General features: G+C 46.8%; 1 long non-coding RNA gene across 2 annotated transcripts in view; it reads right to left on the bottom strand.

Moving 5' to 3' along the window:
- The window catches only part of LOC128120909 (uncharacterized), a 92,163-nt gene that overhangs the window by 73,811 nt on the left and 1,169 nt on the right, over positions 1–17,183 (bottom strand). The window contains exons 2-3 of one of the 2 annotated variants that reach the window (XR_008221998.1): positions 16,157–16,703; positions 4,594–5,180 (exon numbers count right to left, since the gene is read on the bottom strand). This is a non-coding gene — a long non-coding RNA (uncharacterized LOC128120909). Of the gene's footprint in view, positions 1–4,593; positions 5,181–16,156; positions 16,704–17,183 lie in introns of those variants that run through there. The other variant, XR_008221997.1, reaches the window with a different exon arrangement.

The following is a 17,183-nucleotide window of genomic DNA, read 5'->3' as shown; positions in this document are numbered from 1 at the left end:
TAGGTTGGTAGAGTACCACGCAAAACAAGCAGTTCTTAGCAAACACCAACTGGAGGCCCTGCAATTCAGATACCCCCTATCAAGAGGTACAGCCAGATCCCATCGACGGAGTGCTCAACTACTCAAGATGTCAGTCCACAGCCTCCAATTAGATGTAGCTTTCTACCAGACAGAAACCAGGGTTCCATGACCCCTCTGCAGACTCCTTTCATTTGCGTAGTTGGCTCACAGAACTCAAGGAAACACTAGTGGGTCCTTACTTGCTATGAAGTACCTCACTGAGGAGTGCAGATGAGCATCCTGATGGAAGAGAGGAAGGGTATGGGAGATTCCCTGCCACTCTGTGTGCACCATCCTTCAGGCACACGTGGGCGGCAATCTAGAAGCTTCTCAGACCCTGTCTCTTTGAAGGGTTACAGGGGCTTCGTAATGCTGGCATGAAGAATTATATCAACTCTGCTTTCAACCTATTTCCCTTCCTAGGGAAAAAGAAACAGGACTGAAAACTACTGACCTTTCATCGCATGCTTGGTTTCCATGGCAACAATCCAGCATCACTAGGCTATCTAGGACCAACCAAGAGTTATCTGCTAGAACAAAAGATAATCTTATTACCCAAGAAAAATCAAGAAAACTTGAATCTCTATGTCAGGAATGGGGGTCAAAGAGAAGGAAGGATTCTCTAAGCGATGCTATCTGCAAGGGCTTAGGGGATTTCTCAGCTACCTGGGGCAGAAATCATGCCACACCCTAGACACTTGCTGACACTTCATCACCCGAATCTTCTCCTCCTTCCTCACATGGCCTGTCTCACGGCCACTTGTCTGATGTCCCATGGGACCAATGGAACTTTGTTAGCAGCAAGACAAAGCTTGGGCATAAAGGTAATGACTGTGTTGTGCCACAAATGTGGGATTTTGGGGTGACCCAACTAAGGGACGTCTTACATCTTCTCTGGTGTTGAGTGCAATCAAACTTCCTGTTGGAAGTTTCTAGAAGAGGGCGCCATTTTACACACTCGAGCAGATCTGATCAGCCCCAGGCAACCCCCCTCCACACACACACACATACACACACACACACACACACACACACACACACACACACACACACACACACATTTCCAAGGATGAGAAGGGACTGCAAACCAAGTCACTGGCTGTGTGTAGAGCTCTTGGTGGCTCCCTAGGCACTACACACTCTAGGCTCACATTAAGAGGGTAAGGGTTGCGTTCCCATCCATGATCATGAATACTGAGTGTCGTGGCAGCCAGGTTCTCCGGCCTTTGTGGAATAGCATAGATTTGCCATTAAGTAAAATAAATCTACAATGTGATCCCCAGACATTACCTCTATGTGGTCTTGGGGATGTCCAAATGGCTAAAAATTGATTCCTAACTGTATTCAAAGTGATCGCTTAGCTAGGCATGGAGTCACATTCATTTCGATCTCAACTGAGAGTGGAGGATCAGGAGTTTGAAGCCAGTCTGGTATATACAGTGAGATCCTGTCTCATAAAATGAAACACTTCCACAAACTAGTGTTTACTTGTCATTTGTAGTCACAGAGCCTTTGTGCCCAAAGGTTTCTTTAAGGACTTGCCATCTAAGAAGGGTAGGGGTCCTAATGCCCATTAGGAGGTGCACAGTAAGCAGGTATTGCCATCTAAGGGGGCCCAGTGTCCCGGGTACCCAACAGGAGGTGCACAGTACCTATTAACCTACTCTCCATTGTGAGAGCATCTGTCTTGTACAGCTATGGGCAGGAACCCATCCTTTCCTGCCCTCAGAATAGGCTGTAGTTGTATCAAGATTGGAAGGACACATGTCACGTTCTGAGGTGGCATAAAATAAGAACTTGGTCTTTTTTCAAAAGCACACAAGCAAATCTGGGACTGACAAGATGGCTCAGTGGGCAAAGGGGCTTGCCTCCAAGTTTGATGCCCCCAAGTTTGATCCCCAGGACCACACATGGTGGAAAGAGAGAACCAACTCCCACAGTTGTCCTTTGACCTACAGAGAGAGAGAGACAGAGACAGAGACAGAGAGACAGAGAGACAGAGAAAGAGAATAAATAAAAGCAAAATGGTGTTCTTTATTGTGTAATTGGACACAATAAAGACTTCCTGGGTATTATTTTTATATAAATATATCTTCACTGAAGTTTTTCTATTCCTAATAAAAATAGAGATAGGACCTATTTCTCAAAGATTGGGCAGGCTCAGATAAACTAAGACAGGGAAAAATCCAAAGCTTAAGTATCCAACAATGGTAGCTTTTTTTTTTAATTGTGAAAAAATATAAGCTAGTGGGATGTGATTAAGAAACAGAATATAGCACATACAATAGCTAAGGCCTGCAATCTTAGCATTGGAGAAGCTGAGACGGGAGGACCACCTCAAGTTTAAGGACAGCCGGGGCTACAGAGTGAGAGTCTGTCTCCAAAGAAAAAGAAGGAAAGAACCTCACTAGTGAGCAAGGAAGCGCGGTTTAAAATGTGAGTTAAATGCTGCATTATTTCCCCGGCTAGCTGGAAGCGGCTGAAAAGTTGGATAGCAAGGTCGGCAGAGTGTGAAACACTGGCCACTTTCCTATTGGTACAGGAGCAGCTTGGGACTGTCTTCGCGGCTGTCTCTGGATAAACAGCCAGGCCTCTGTACCTGTGGGTCCCTCATCCTTAAATTCAACCACCCTCAGGCCCAAACCGTCTAGAACGATACTGCACCTTCATCACGCACGAGCTGAGGACATTTTTCTTGTGGTTTCCTAAACAATACAGCATAGCAACCATCTCCACATTGACGCTGAATATTCAGAAGTATAAATAATCTAGAGATGGGAGGATGCATGCAGGTTCTGCATGAATGACAAGCCACTTGGGCTGTCTGGATGGATGCTGGTATTCCCGGGAATGGGAGGACCTAGAGCCAATCCCCTTTGGATACAGGGAATAACCGTGTTCCCATGTACCCACCAACACACCCATTCCGCACCTCAAAACCCACCCTAAGGGCTGAGGAGATGACTCAGGCAGTAAAGTGCTTGTTGTGCGAGCCTGAGGTCCCGAGTTCAGCTCCCCAGCACCCATGTAAAGAAGATCCAGCGGCCACAGCATGCTCCTATCATCTCAGCACTGGGAAAGCAGGGACAAGAGGATCCCTGGGCTTGCTGGATCCCTGCCTGTCGTCTGTCCTAGTGGGAAGGCTCCGGGTTCAGTAGGAGACCTCAACTCAAAAATGAAGGTGGGGAGGTGACTGAGGATACCTGGTGCAACCCTGACCTTCACAAGCATAGATGAGCACACACACACACACACACACACACACACACACACACACACACACACGATGCAAATGCACAGAAATGCATGAGAAGCAGTGGTTCTCTGCTCTTGCCATGCTGGGGGGCTTTAAAAACTACTAGCCCGGCCGGGCGGTGGTGGCACACGCCTTTAATCCCAGCACTTGGGAGGCAGAGCCAGGCGGATCTCTGTGAGTTCGAGGCCAGCCTGGACTACCAAGTGAGTCCCAGGAAAGGCGCAAAGCTACACGGAGAAACCCTGTCTCGAAAAACCAAAAAAAAAAAAAAAAAAAAAAAAAAAAAAAAAACTACTAGCCCATGGTTCACCCTAGGCTAAGCTAGAATCTCCAGCTACTAGGGCAGGCGCAGTGGGTTTTAAGGCTCTCTGGGTTATTTTCATATGCAGCCAGGGTTTCCAGCCATGCCTGTGCAAAGATGCTCCAGGAGGCTTTGTCTGGAACAAGGGAAGCCCTTAAAAGAATCTAAATGTCCAGGGGGGCTGGAGAGATGGCTCAGAGGTTAAGAGCACTGACTGTTCTCCCAGAGGTTCTGAGTTCAATTCCCAGCAACCACATGGTGGCTTACAGCCATCTATAATGAGATCTAATTCCCTCTTCTGGTGTACAGGCAAACTTGCAGAAAGAACACTGTTTATATAATAAACAAAATAATTTTGAAAAAAAAAAAAAAAGAATCTAAATGTCCTTCATGGCACAGATTAAACAAGCAGTGCTTTGTTTAGGAAGGACAGCCACATGGCAACATAAACAGGGAAATTTCCTTTCTAAGGCTGCTGTCTGCCCTCCCTCCTCTCACAGTATCTCTGCATTCTCTACTCTAGCCAATCGGATTCTTCTGTGGGAGCACCACAAGCATCCTCCTGCGTTGTGGCCTTGGCACTTTCTGTCCCCAGCACCTGGAGTGATCTTCCTCTTTTTACCCATACACCTTTGCTTCCATTTCTCCATCAAGTGCTTGTCCTGAGACCAACCTCCAGTGGATACTGAATGCAACATGATCCCATTAAGTACACACACGTGTACACACGCTCACACACAGGCTACACACACATACACGCTACACACACACACATGCTACACACACACACACACACACACACACACACACACACACACACACACCTGCCTATTCATGGATTTAAATGCAGAAGAAAATGCCCACAGGATATATACAACCCAACACTGAGAACTAAAAGTCATTAGTGAAGAGAACGAGGCACTGGACCGCTCAGGGAATGTAATTCCATCTGTATCATTCAGGGTTTTTGCACAGACCACACATAAAATTAAATACATTTTTTTCAGGTGAAAAAAAAATTTCCCAAAGTAAGCCAGTGCTTACAGTCAAAAGCATAAAAGCCTGCTAGCCCACGTCAGCATCCTCCAGTCAGGGTTAGTTCATCAAAGGAGAGCAGCGAGCCCTGAAAGGCCATCCCAGAAGTTCAGCCCATTGTCTTTGTCTCACTCTCTCTCCTCCTCTCTGTACCACATAGCTCCTGAAGAGCCAGCCATCAGCTGGGAGCGTGGAGGACGGTCCTCATCCGCACACACCCCAAGAAGTTTCTGAGGAATGGATCCTTGATTTTTAGACTGTGAGATCTTTTCCTCCAGGACTCTCCAGAGGCAGGACCCTGGCAAATGAGCACCAAGTCGGGAACATAGGGAATCAGAGTGGCACAGACATGCCCATCCGCGTCACTGACTGATGAAAAACAAGAAAATGGTGTCTTGATGTCTCAGTTCGGCAAACCCTTTGCATCCGTTCCTCTTCTGTGGGGATGAACTCCAGAAACCTCACGAAATGTCACTGGGAGATCTGGATTTGGAGGGAGCAGGTGGTTTCCAAGGAGAGCAGTGAATGCTGGTGTTTACAAAATCGAGAACAATCTTTGTAGCATGTTAAAGTTGTCTAGTAAGTTGATCCCATAGATTTTTCCCATGTTGGAAGTTCTCTCCATCTCCCCCAGCAACCCCAGAGTTCACGCAAGACTTTCTTAGACTTTTGTCCCATTTTAAATGTTTCCCAATAGTTCACCCCTTTTGCTTGTATATGTATTGGCCAGTCAGAGTCTGAGAATGAACCCAGATCCTAGGCATAGCTGCACCCTCCCCACCCCAGATGTGAGAATAAACTGGCCATTTTATGGAATGTGGCTTTCTTTTATACCTATTTCTTTTAGCAAATCTTGGGCAAGAACTTTGATTTTCCTGGATGCTATCTGGAAGAGTCATACCCTTACTTCCCTGGATGCTATCTGGAAGAGTTATACCCTTGCATTTTCTTTTCCTGTTCAACCTCAACTGTGAATGTCCTGGCTTCATGATAACATTACCCCACCTGCTGGAGCATGCTAGCAGAGAGATCTTGCAGTGTGCAAAGCATGTGTCATGGGTGGTACACAAGGTGATTTCTAAGTAATTTATAACTACAATGGTAAATAACACTGAATTTTGAAGAATGCTTCGTGCTTTATCTTTTCTCCTTCCTGGTTACTGCAAGGAGAATGTGTCTCTCGGGTACCCATGGGTCCTTCACACCTGCCTGCCAGTACAGACATTGTCCAGCACAGCACTCAGTCTAGATAGAATTCAGTGATGTTATTGGCTTCCACTTTGTGGTTCTCCATGGACTGATGCTCTGTATTATTTGAGTAAGTGGACTCAGTGGTAGATATCAGGTGATTAACCTAATAGGTAATATTTATGACAAAAAAAATCTCCAGAATTAATGTCAAAAACACAGTGACAATGAATTTGAATAAAGAAAAGAGACCCTGTTCTAATTGAATAAACAAGTGATTGAGAGTCCAAACACCTGTTTCAATGCCTTTTGGGGGGTGGGATTTTCTTTGGGGGGCTCTCAGGCAACCTAGGCTGGCTTTGAATTGCTATATAGCCAAAAGTGACTTTAAAAATGATCCTTCTGCCTCTGCCTCCTGAATGCTGAGATCACAGGCTTCTTCAGCCATGCCCGGCCACTCTGTGTTTACTTATTTGACACTGTGCAAGTTGATTTTAGGCGAGTTTCTTCTTCTGAAGAATGGAGGTAAGAATGGCTACCTCCTTCCCTCATACTGCTATGAACATTAATTGCTATGATAGACGTGCCCCTGGGGGGAACTCTATGTACAAACAAATATGAAGCATGGTGATCGTGGATCTAAGGTGTTTGTGGAGACACGGGACCCTAGCAACAAGAAGAAAACTTGGTAGGCATGAGAATCTGTCTGTCATTCCACCCAGGTGTGTCACGAGCCAGCCCTTGTCCCAGGAGGAGACTGACTCTGGGACAGGATTCTCAGTGCACAGGGATGCCAGCGCCATTCCAGCATATTAGACCCTGTGTCTCACATCTTGTTGTTTGTGTTCGTTTGGGTCCCTGGTCCTTTGCCCAATGGAAAGTGTTGCTGAGAGCGCAAAATAAAAATGGCTTTAAGTAATCCCATTTACCATGCCGTATGAGTCTATTTTTCTTGCTGTGTTCACCCTTCTAGAAACTTCCATAATCAAAATGTGCTCATCCACCACAGCCTTCTTCCATAGAGAAAATCATAGAAAAGATGGAGGTGGGGCTAGAGAAGCCCCCATCACTAAACTACCTTATGCCTGACCTATGAGGCATTTAAAACGTTACTTCAGCTAAAGTCAAAATAAGATGAAACTCTTGTCAGTGGGATCTACAGGGTTAAGAGGGGCTCTGAGTTGTGTTGGCCCCTAGGGCTCTAAGCACTGGAATCAATATGGGACAGTTCTCTTCCTTAGAGTATTTTTATAAAGTCTGGATGTCCCTCTTCCCTGGAATGTATCTCCATTGTCAACTTGATGGGATCTACATTTGCCTAGAAGAGAAGCCTAGGGCAAGACTGTGAGGGATTATCTCTATTAGGTAACTGAGATGGGAAGGTACACCCACTGTGAGCAGCGGCATTCCTCAGGCAGGGTCCTGGAGTGAATGAAAAGGTGGAGTCAGGGAGAAAGGACCTGAGCTCATTACCCAGCAGGGCTGCACAAGGGGATGACATGACCATGGCTGTGGTTACCAGGTGTTTGGAAGGGTCTACACTTGGCTGTGCAGTGTGCTTTGATCTAGCAAGGGGGAGGTCTTTTGCCCCGTCCCTTGGCATTGTTATAAAAAATCCTTTTGAAGAGACAGAAGGGGCCGTTGGATATTGACCCAGGTCCTCCCGAAGCTATCCTATGTTTCTGTCTGTCTCCTCTCCACTATTTTTTTTAATCTAAAATGTTTCTTATTCGTCTCAACTCCTCATAGGAACCCTATAAAAAGGTGGGAGCTGGCCTCCCACAGATGGTGCCCTGAAGAGGGATTTAGGTTCAGGGACACCCCCCCACACACCCCACTTCCTGAAAAAGGAATGTAACCACCTCTCTCTCCTGGTGCTGGGATCTCCTTGCCATGAGGGGCTGCACCCTCTGTGAGCCAAGAACAAGCTCTTCCTCTCTTCAGTTGCCACTGTCAGGGAATTTCATCACAGCAACTGGAAAAGGATCTGGGACATCAGCCAAGGGGACCGTTCCACCAGCCAATGACACAAGCAGGCTGAAGCAAAAAGTGGGGTTCACTGTTGGTGTAACTGAAAAACTCCAGGGAGGGAGAATGTGAAGAACAGCTAGATAATGGTGTTCTGTGTTGTTGGAAACATCCCCTGACTTCAGCCCCAACTCGATGTGTTTGTTCTAGGTTCACAGTGATGAGATGGCTGCCGACCGCTTTGGACTTTTCCCTACTGTCTGAGCAACACCCATGGAGCTGAAGTGTTCCCTTCCATAATTACTGGGGTGGGAGGAGAATTAACTGTACAAGATAATAGACAATTGGCCAGAAACGGGGGGAAAAAAACAGCCCATAGAGTATCCAACCATCATCAAGCAGGTGTGCCCAATACAAATTGATGCTGCAGCCAGGAGTGTGAAAGTTTCTCCCCTCCCTCCCTCTGGACCACCGGAGCTGAGTGGGAGGTTAGGGCCACACCATCTCCACAGATGGAAGGTGTGGGAAAGGTGACTCCCCAGAGAAAAACCAGAGAGCTTTTACCAGAAGGAAAGACAGATGCTGGGCAGAAAAACTCAAAGCACTGTCCACATCCGGCCTTCTGCTCTAGCTACACCTTCCAAGAGCAGGAGCAGAGTAATGGCTCTCAGAGCCATTGCCCAACTGTGTGGAGACTCATCTCATCCAGCCAGCATTCACTGGGCACCTGCTCAAGCACAGAAACCGGGCTCGGCTTTGAAATTCGAATCCCACTAAGGGAGACCCCGGGAAGTCTGCTCACCCCCTGATGGGGGCCAGAGGCAAAAGCAAGCATGGAAGGAAGCTATGAGGGACACACACACACACACAAAGCACTCTTCAGCAGAGAGAGTTGGCTGTCTGTGAAGGGCTGACGTCCAGGGAACACAGTTCCCACCCGCCGCCCGCTCGGGCGGACGTCTTGAAGCGGCTCTGTCCCTGCCCACAAGTTATGGGCCGAGGCAGATGCAGACATAAAAATCGCTGGCCTCAGCTCCTGGATCAGCAAATTAGCTCTGGCAAACGGCAGGACAGCTGCAATCAGCAAAACAGCTCCCTGCACGTACCCTGATATGTAACCCTAGACCCAGGCTGCTAAATATAAGACAGTTTAGGGCGACCGGCAACTTCCATGATCTAAAATAGCATCCATATTCATGGTTTACTACCAATCCTGAAAAAAAAAAAATACATGTTCCTGTTATTATTAGCCGCTGGGAGTTATCTTAAAAGTAGAGGCCTACATCCAGACATTTAATCCCCGTTCTACTGAACCCAGAATTAGAGATGCCATTTAAGTGCTACTTGTCATCGGAGAGAAGTCACACAGAAGGAATCCCCCTCCCAAACACGGATCGTCCCTTATCAGAGGTGAGGAGAAGGAAGCAGCTTCAAGCCTTGTTGTCATGAAGCAGCCGAGTTTCGACTCGGTACCTGTTTCCAAAGTGTGGATGAGTCCCCAGTCAAACTGACAGTGGCTGGGCCAAGATGCTCTCCCCAGGTGTAGGTGGTTCCCAGTCCACACCCACACAGCAGGCCATGTACGAGCCCTAGCAATTTCCCAAGGAGGCCACTCCTGATGCTGCCTCAAAGTAAGCCAGTCTGGTTACTTTGCTTCACTCCCAGGGGTCGGGGGTGGGGGGGGGGGCAGGTGACATAGAATTCACGGAAATAGGAATGAGTTGTTTGACTGCTTAGAAGGGTAACAAAGGGCCTGATGAGCAGCATGAAAGAGGACCTCACACAAATTGCCACAAATAAGAGAGCAGGTAAATAAAAATGATTTTTTTTTTTTACCTTTTCAGAGCTTTATTAGGAAGAAGGAGAGACAGAGAGAAAGAGAGACAGAGACAGAGAGACCTCGCGGAGGGAAAGTACAGAGAGAGTATGTGGGAAAGAGCGTAAATAAAAATTCTAATGTTCATGTTTTTTCAAAACAGAGTTTCTCTGTGTAGCTTTTGGTACCTGTCCTGGATCTCACTCTGTAGACCAGGCTGTCTTAGAACTCACAGAGATCCACCTGCCTCTGCCTCCTGAGTGCTGGGATTAAAGGTGTGAGCCCGGCGATGCTGGTCTTGTTGAAGGAAATGTGTCACTGTGGGGTTGGACTTTGAGGTCTCCTTTGCTCAAGCTTCACTCAGTATGACACTCTGACCACATCCTATTGCATCCATATCAAGATGCAGCCAGCACCATGTCTGCCTGCATGCCGCCATGTCCCACCATGACGATAATGGATGACCCTGACTCTGTAAGCCACTCAATTAAATGTTTTCCTTTATAAGAGTTGCTGTGGTCATGGTGTCTCTTCACAGTAATAGAAACCCTAAAACAGGTTCTCTCCTCTCAGATGACTCTAGCTTGTGTCAAGTTGACATGATTGGCCAGTTGAAGAGAACCAACTCCTGAAAGTTGTACTGTGGCCACCACATGAATGCCATGAGACAGCTACACCCACACTATGCAACATACATACACATGCACATGCACACATATGCTAATAATAGATAAACACAGTAAATGCTAGAGACAATTTATGTAATTTTCATTTGGTGCCAGTTTTCTTGGACATAATATAATATAAGCTCTCTGGCGGTAGGGGCCATGCTGAGTAGGTTCACCTCTGATTCCTAGAAGAGTCAGGAGTTGGCACAAAGACTTCCCATGAACATTCATTGGATGGATGATGGATGGATGAATGATGGATGGATGGATGGGTGGATGAATGATGGATGGATAGATGGATGATGGATGGATGAATGATGGATAGATGGATGGATAGATGGATGATGGATAGATGGATGGATGAATGATGGATGGATGATGGATAGATGATAGATGAATGGATGGATGGATGATAGATGGATGATGAATGGATGGATGAAAGGATGGAAGGATGGATGGATAGATGATGGATGAATGAGTGAGTGAAGAAGAAATGGAAGAAAATGTAATCAAAGGTTTCTCCACCATCTTGTCATTGTTAACCAACAGAAAACTTAAATTTTAAGTCAAGGTGAAGCTAAATCTAAGTATTAGCTGAACATTCCATCTCAAAACACATTCACTTTTTCTTTATCACTTATCACGACAATTCAGCAGAAGGACGAAATGAAAATGCATCTATACAGAAGTTATTTCAAGATAAAGCACCTATAAATCTCCTGTCTGAGTGGCCTTTCCCAAGCCTCCTTTGAGTTTAGGATGCCCTCTAGTGGGGAGTGATGGGAAAAGGCACTCTAGGTTGTTGCTTTACTGAATGGCACTGGAAAGAATCGTGTTGCCAAAGTTCCTTCCTGGGGGGGGGGGGGGATGTAACCAATATCTACCTCTTCTCCTAAGGACCCAACGGCAAACCCAGGCACAAATCAGCCAAAGTTCACTCTGGGGAACCGATGAGTTTCTCGGGCTTCCTTACAGAGCATAGGTGAGGGGTACTTACAGGGGTGTGGGTGCTCCTCCCCCCTCAACATGCCTCACCTGGAAAGCCTTTACCCAAAAAGGACAAGAGTTTCCTCTAACATAGACTCCCTACCCTACTCTTTCCTCCATATGTACCCTACACACACACACACACACACAGCACCTCCCCCAGGTCACATGCAATGAGGCTGGGCTGTCTAGCAGGTGGGAGTGCACCTCACCTGTACCCACATGTACACCTGTACCACTTCTCTCAGAGGGCGTCTGCTCAAACAAAACGGGACGGCTTTGATACGGAAAAGAAGCACCAGGAGGCTAGGCGTGTGGGTGGGTGGTTCAGTGCATGTTTACATGTGCAGCTGAACCCCAGACAAAAGGAACCAGAAAATGCAAATTAGCCTCGATATGTTTTTTGATGTATCAGTGCTGGGAAATGGCTCAACAGCATCAGGTATTAAGTACTTGGTGATGCCCTACAGCATCAAACATGCTTAGGAACCAGCTGGGGGGGGGGGGGGGTCATTTGCTCACCCGGGTCACTAGTGAAAATCACTGCGGTACAGGCCCACACTTTTGAACTAGACTTTTGGCAGATCACTGGGGTGGTTTTCAGTCTCACTGATTGGTCCTTAGCCTGGATGCCACAAGAGTGGCACAGAGACAGCCATTCACACTGCTGTTCCTTAGAAATGCCTGATGTAGGGCTGGAGAGATGGCTCACCAGTTAAGAGCACTGGCTGTTCTTCCAGAGGTCCTGAGTTCAATTCCCACATGGTGGTTCACAACCATCTGTAATGAGATCTGGCGCCCTCTTCTGGCATGCAGGCAGAACACTGTATACATAATAAATAAATCTTTAAAAAAAAAATGCCTGATGTAGATAAGGTAATCAAATGTCCAGTATTATGGAAGACAAAGGCCAGCTACAGAGCTGGAGGAGATTTCCACAGGGACAGGAACATGCGCATGTGCCTGAACCCACGTACCAATGCACATACAACACACACATTTCAAAACAATCGACTCCATTGCTCTGCAGTCTCCATATTCACCAACAGTGTTTGTGATGTATCTTTCCAGAACTTTCCATCCTCAAGAACAATGATGAGGTGCCAATCACGGAGTGTTTTCTAGGGTCAAAAGCTAACCCCCTCTCATGAACGTTGACAATTTTGTGTTGGGACCGCATTCATGACTGGATGGCTGGCCCGGACTGCAGGGGGCAATGCACCAGAAGGTTTTTATTTGGGAGGGGTTCAAGAGAGACCCCGGAATGGATTGCTGGGGAGTAAGCATGCGTTAGAAGAGCTATTAGCACCATGGGCAGAGTGGCAACAGCATGTTGGGGCCTCAGAGGAGAGCTCAGTCCCAGCAGCAGAGCCCAACAGCGGACACCCATGGCAGAAGTAGTCTCTCCTTATACATCTCTGAGGATGAGGGAAGCTTTCACAGCACAAGTCTGAACCCAGGCTCCCCGATTCCTAAGCAGGACTCGGGGACGGTGGGGTGGGGGAGGCAGGGCTCACCAATATCCCTTTATATAAACTCAGTTCCCGTGGGAGAGATACTGGTAACAGGAAGTCTGTTAGCCAGGGACTCACAGAAGGTGTCTCTATAGACTGCCTGTGGGTACCCGTGAGACCAGCAGGCTGCTGGGTTCTGACGTTACATTCGCAGAAGTACCATGGGAGACATCTTTAAAAGCATGTTGTCTGCGGTCTACCCATTCTGTATTTTTTTGTTGTCTTGGCAACTGTCCTAGTTGGGGTTTCTATTGCTGTGAAGAGACACCATGACCACAGCAACTCTTATAAAGGAAAAACATTTAATTGGGGTGGCTTACATTTTCAGAGGTTTAGTCCATTTATTATCATGGTGCGACATGGTGACGTGCAGGCAGACACGATACTGGAGAAGCAGCCAAGTGTCCTACATCTTGGCTTGCAAGCAACAAGAAATGGTCTGAGACACTGGACGTGGCTTGAGCATATATGAGACCTCAGAGCCCGCCTCCACAGTGACGACACACTTCCTCCAACAAAGCCACATCGTGCTCATGAGACGACAGGGGCCAATTACATTCAAACTACCACAGCAACCCTTTGCAAAAAGCACCCCAAGTTCTTCTGCAGCTCTGAAGCCTCACTCTAATTCTCTTACTTTTGGAAAGTAACTTTCATCTCAACACCTACGTGAAGGAGGGAAGCAGGTATGTATATGCCCCCTTACTAAGAGCCAAACACAGCTCAGAAAAGACCTCACTGTGTGAAACCTCATCGCTCTGTACAGAGTAACTGCCAAATCAGAAAGGGGATCCCAGGAAGAGTTCGCTGAGACGCTAGAAACGAAGAAACAAAAACAAACAAAACATACTGTTGCGGTTTTCAGCTTCAGATATCTTTAGACTACTTTTCAGTTCTTAAAAACTGGTATTGAATGTGTGAGTGTGTGTGTGTGTGTGTGTGTGTGTGTGTGTGTGTGTGTGTGTGTGTAGGCCAAAAGAAGGTGTCCAATCCCTATAACTGGGGTTATAGGTAGTTGTGAGCATCCTTACCTGAATGCTTACATCTGGTCCTCTTGAAGAGCAGCAAGTGCCCTTGACCCCTGGGCCATCTCTCCAGCCCCAGACAACTCTTACTTTTTGCATCAGAAGTGACCACGTTAAAATAGTGAGCCACTGAAAGCCGCACTCCCTCCCTCCCCCAGTGCACACCAGGCAAGCCCCTCCATCACTCACTCCCTGACCAAACTCATCCATCTCTACCCCTTCCCTGACTGCTCACAAAATGGATAACAGCCACTCAACGACGAGGTGACTCTTTAGCGTTCTCTGCCTCCTGGAAGGGAAAGATCATTATGTTTGTGGCCTTGATTTAGTCATATGAAATCAGTATTATGTTTATGGCCTTGATTCAGTCACATGAAGTCAGCGCGTCAATCTGAAGCTGCACTCTCTCTCCAAGTGAGGCTTTGTATCAGTCATCACTTGAAAAATTCTGAATAGTATTTGTACAAAACTTTTAAAAAAATCTTATTTTGAAACTTTGCACTTTGGGGGAACCCAGTACCCTGGCCACCCCATCTGTCTGTGAGGATTCTGTATGGCCTGTGAGCAATGTGCTGCTTTTCCTCACCCAATCACCACTTTTTAAAACGATTTATTTTTATTTTATGTATTTGGATGTTTTGTCTGCATGAATGTCTGTGCACCACATGTGTGCAATGCCCATAGAAGCCAGAAGAGGGCATCAACTTCTCTAGAACTGGAGTTACAGATGGTTGTGGGCAGACATGTCGGTGCTGGGAACTGAACTCAGATCCTGAGAAAGAACAACCAGAGCTCTTAACCACTGAGCCATCTCTCCAGCTACCAACAAATACTTCGTTTTGTTTTGTTTTGTCTCAGACAGGGTTTGTCTGTGTAACAGCCCTGGCTGTCCTGGAACTTGCTTTGTAGACTAGGTTTGCCTTGAACTCACAGAGATCCACCTGCCTCTGCCTCCTGAGTGCTGGGATCAAAGGCGTGCACCACTACTGCCTGGCCCAACAGATACTTTTAGGTGAGGTTTCTGTAATATCTGTTAGTAGAGCCTGAAGGTTATTGGCTTTAAATGTGTTCACTTTGGTTGAGGTCTCTTTGGAGTCAATGGAGAGAATTGAAGCTATTTTTGATACTGAGATATTGACAAGTGTCTTTTTTTGAAAAAAGAAAAGGATAAGTAGCACAATGAGCTTGGGCACAGCCTTGTCTAGCATGCACAATGCCATAGATTTGATCTCCAGTAGCGTAAATAAAAACAAGTACCACAAAAAGTGACCCCACAGAGACACTAAGTCGATATCTGTAAATGGAGAGTCCACCCTACCTGGACTTTCCACACAGGCCAGCAGCTGATACAAATGATAGTTCTCCTGTCCATGAAATGTAACATAATACAGCAAGATTCCAATCAGTAGTGATCCAGATCTCTGGTCCTCAACTTTATCTCTTTGAGATCTTACAGGGTGTATGTCTGTGGGGGGCCTGTCCCTACTTTTTCCCTCAGGGTACTCTTGAGGAGGAAGAAGTGAGAAATATGTACATAGAAATATAGAGGAGAGAGAGACAGTTAGAAACACAGGATAGCCTCGGGAGGGCCTGGGTCAAAACCCACCAGCCCCTTCCGGCTCTACTAAAAGGCTTTTAATGGAATGCCAAGGGGTGGAGCAAAAGACCTCCCCCCAGCACAGCCAAGTGCAGACCATCCCAGACACCTGTAACCATGCACGTGGTCCAGCCATCCCCTAATGCAGCCCTGCTGTGTAAAGCAAGCTCAGATCTCACTAGGAAACCTTTGTGGGCTCCCATATATGTTGAAGTCAGCCTTGAGAGTACAGTGCAGCATTATTTCAGACTACCTCCAATCTATCTTCTAAGGTGGCTGTACATCCATCCAGTGCCTCCATAGGATGCAAGAACAAACAGACAAACTGAGCCTTAAAATACTCTGAGGTCCATAAAGACCAAGATGTCTCTCTTTGAAATTTCAGTGGGATTTCCTGGAATTTAACCATTAGCATCACGTTTAGGGCAGATGCCAAGCTACCTCTAATTCTTTAAAAAAAAAAAAAATTACTTATCAACTATTGGGAGTTGGTTTTTTCTACCAACTAGGTCCTGGGGATTGAACTCCAGTCATCAGCCCTGGCTGCAAAGGCCTTTACCCACTGAGCCATCTCTCCAGCCAATCCCTCTGACTCTTAGGTTGCTTGGTCCTCTTGGAAAGGGGCTAGTGGCTAGCATTAGCCTATGAGGTATAGTTCTACAAATAAGGAAGACATGCCCTTTCCCTCAGATAACACAGTCTCGAGAAGAGAGCTGAGCCAAAATCTCAGCACCCACTTACCTTCTGCAGCAGGCATCCCTGAGCAGGGCTCGCGTGTGCAACCCCGGGAACCGGATCGTCTCATTGACTGGAAGACACTGACCTCATCCTCAGGATATGCGCGTGGCATTTGGCATCGTGGGATTGTGCTATCGCCGTTATCTGAGTAAGAGCAGAGGCTTCCTTGGCACCTCAGAGCACGTGCGGAGCTCAGAGAGGCGCCTTTGGCCCTGCTCTATTCTCAGCTGCCCAGCTGTTTCCGAAAAGAACCCACAGCTCCTGGGCTCCTCACCGCCGACGTGAGGACATCATCAGAACCACGGTTAGAAAAACAGCTCATCTGTTCCAGCTTGGCTTATTCAGTCCAGCAGGCACATTCAACAGTCGTGACTCCACTGAGTAAATTCGGACTGTTGGTCATTAGTTCCAGAAAATCTTCCCTGGCCCACAGCCCTTCCCCTGGCTCAGGCAGAATCCTTTGCTGTCTTGTGGCCCGCTCCGCTCCTCTTCTATGCTGTATTCCTTTAGAATTTGGAGCATATCTTATTTACTGTTGCTCATAGCCTCACTGGCAAAAAAAAAGAAAAGAAAAAGAAGTATATAAACATATAAACTAAAAAGCAAAAGCCTTCCTCCTGTCTTTTCCTATTTCAATCTCCCTCCTCTCCTCACCAAGGGGATCATCCACAGTGTTTGTTACATATCCTTCCAGAACTTTCCACCTTCAAGAAGGAGGATACCAATAAAAATGCCAACCGCTGCGTGTGTCCCCGGGTCAGAGGCTGACCATTTTCTCATGAAGGGTCTTAAGTGAGCTACAAAGCAGGCCTATAAGATTGGTGTTGTTTCTACGGCCATTTCCGAGTAGAAGCCACCGTGGGACTTGATGTTAAAATCAGAATGTGAGCTCAGGCAGGCTGACTTCAGAGCCCATGCTCGCCTGTTATTTTGTCAGTAAACACATTTTCATACTTTTTCTTTACGTTTATAAAGAGTGTGTGTGTGTGTGTGTGTGTGTGTGTGTGTGTGTGTGTGTGTGTGATCACCA

The sequence above is a fragment of the Peromyscus californicus genome, unplaced genomic scaffold, assembly GCF_007827085.1.
Source record: "Peromyscus californicus insignis strain IS unplaced genomic scaffold, ASM782708v3 Scaffold_2__1_contigs__length_46816999, whole genome shotgun sequence".
In the NCBI taxonomy this organism is placed as follows: domain Eukaryota; kingdom Metazoa; phylum Chordata; class Mammalia; order Rodentia; family Cricetidae; genus Peromyscus; species Peromyscus californicus.
Note: the sequence above shows the minus strand (reverse complement) of the source record. Positions and strands in the feature narration are given on the sequence as shown.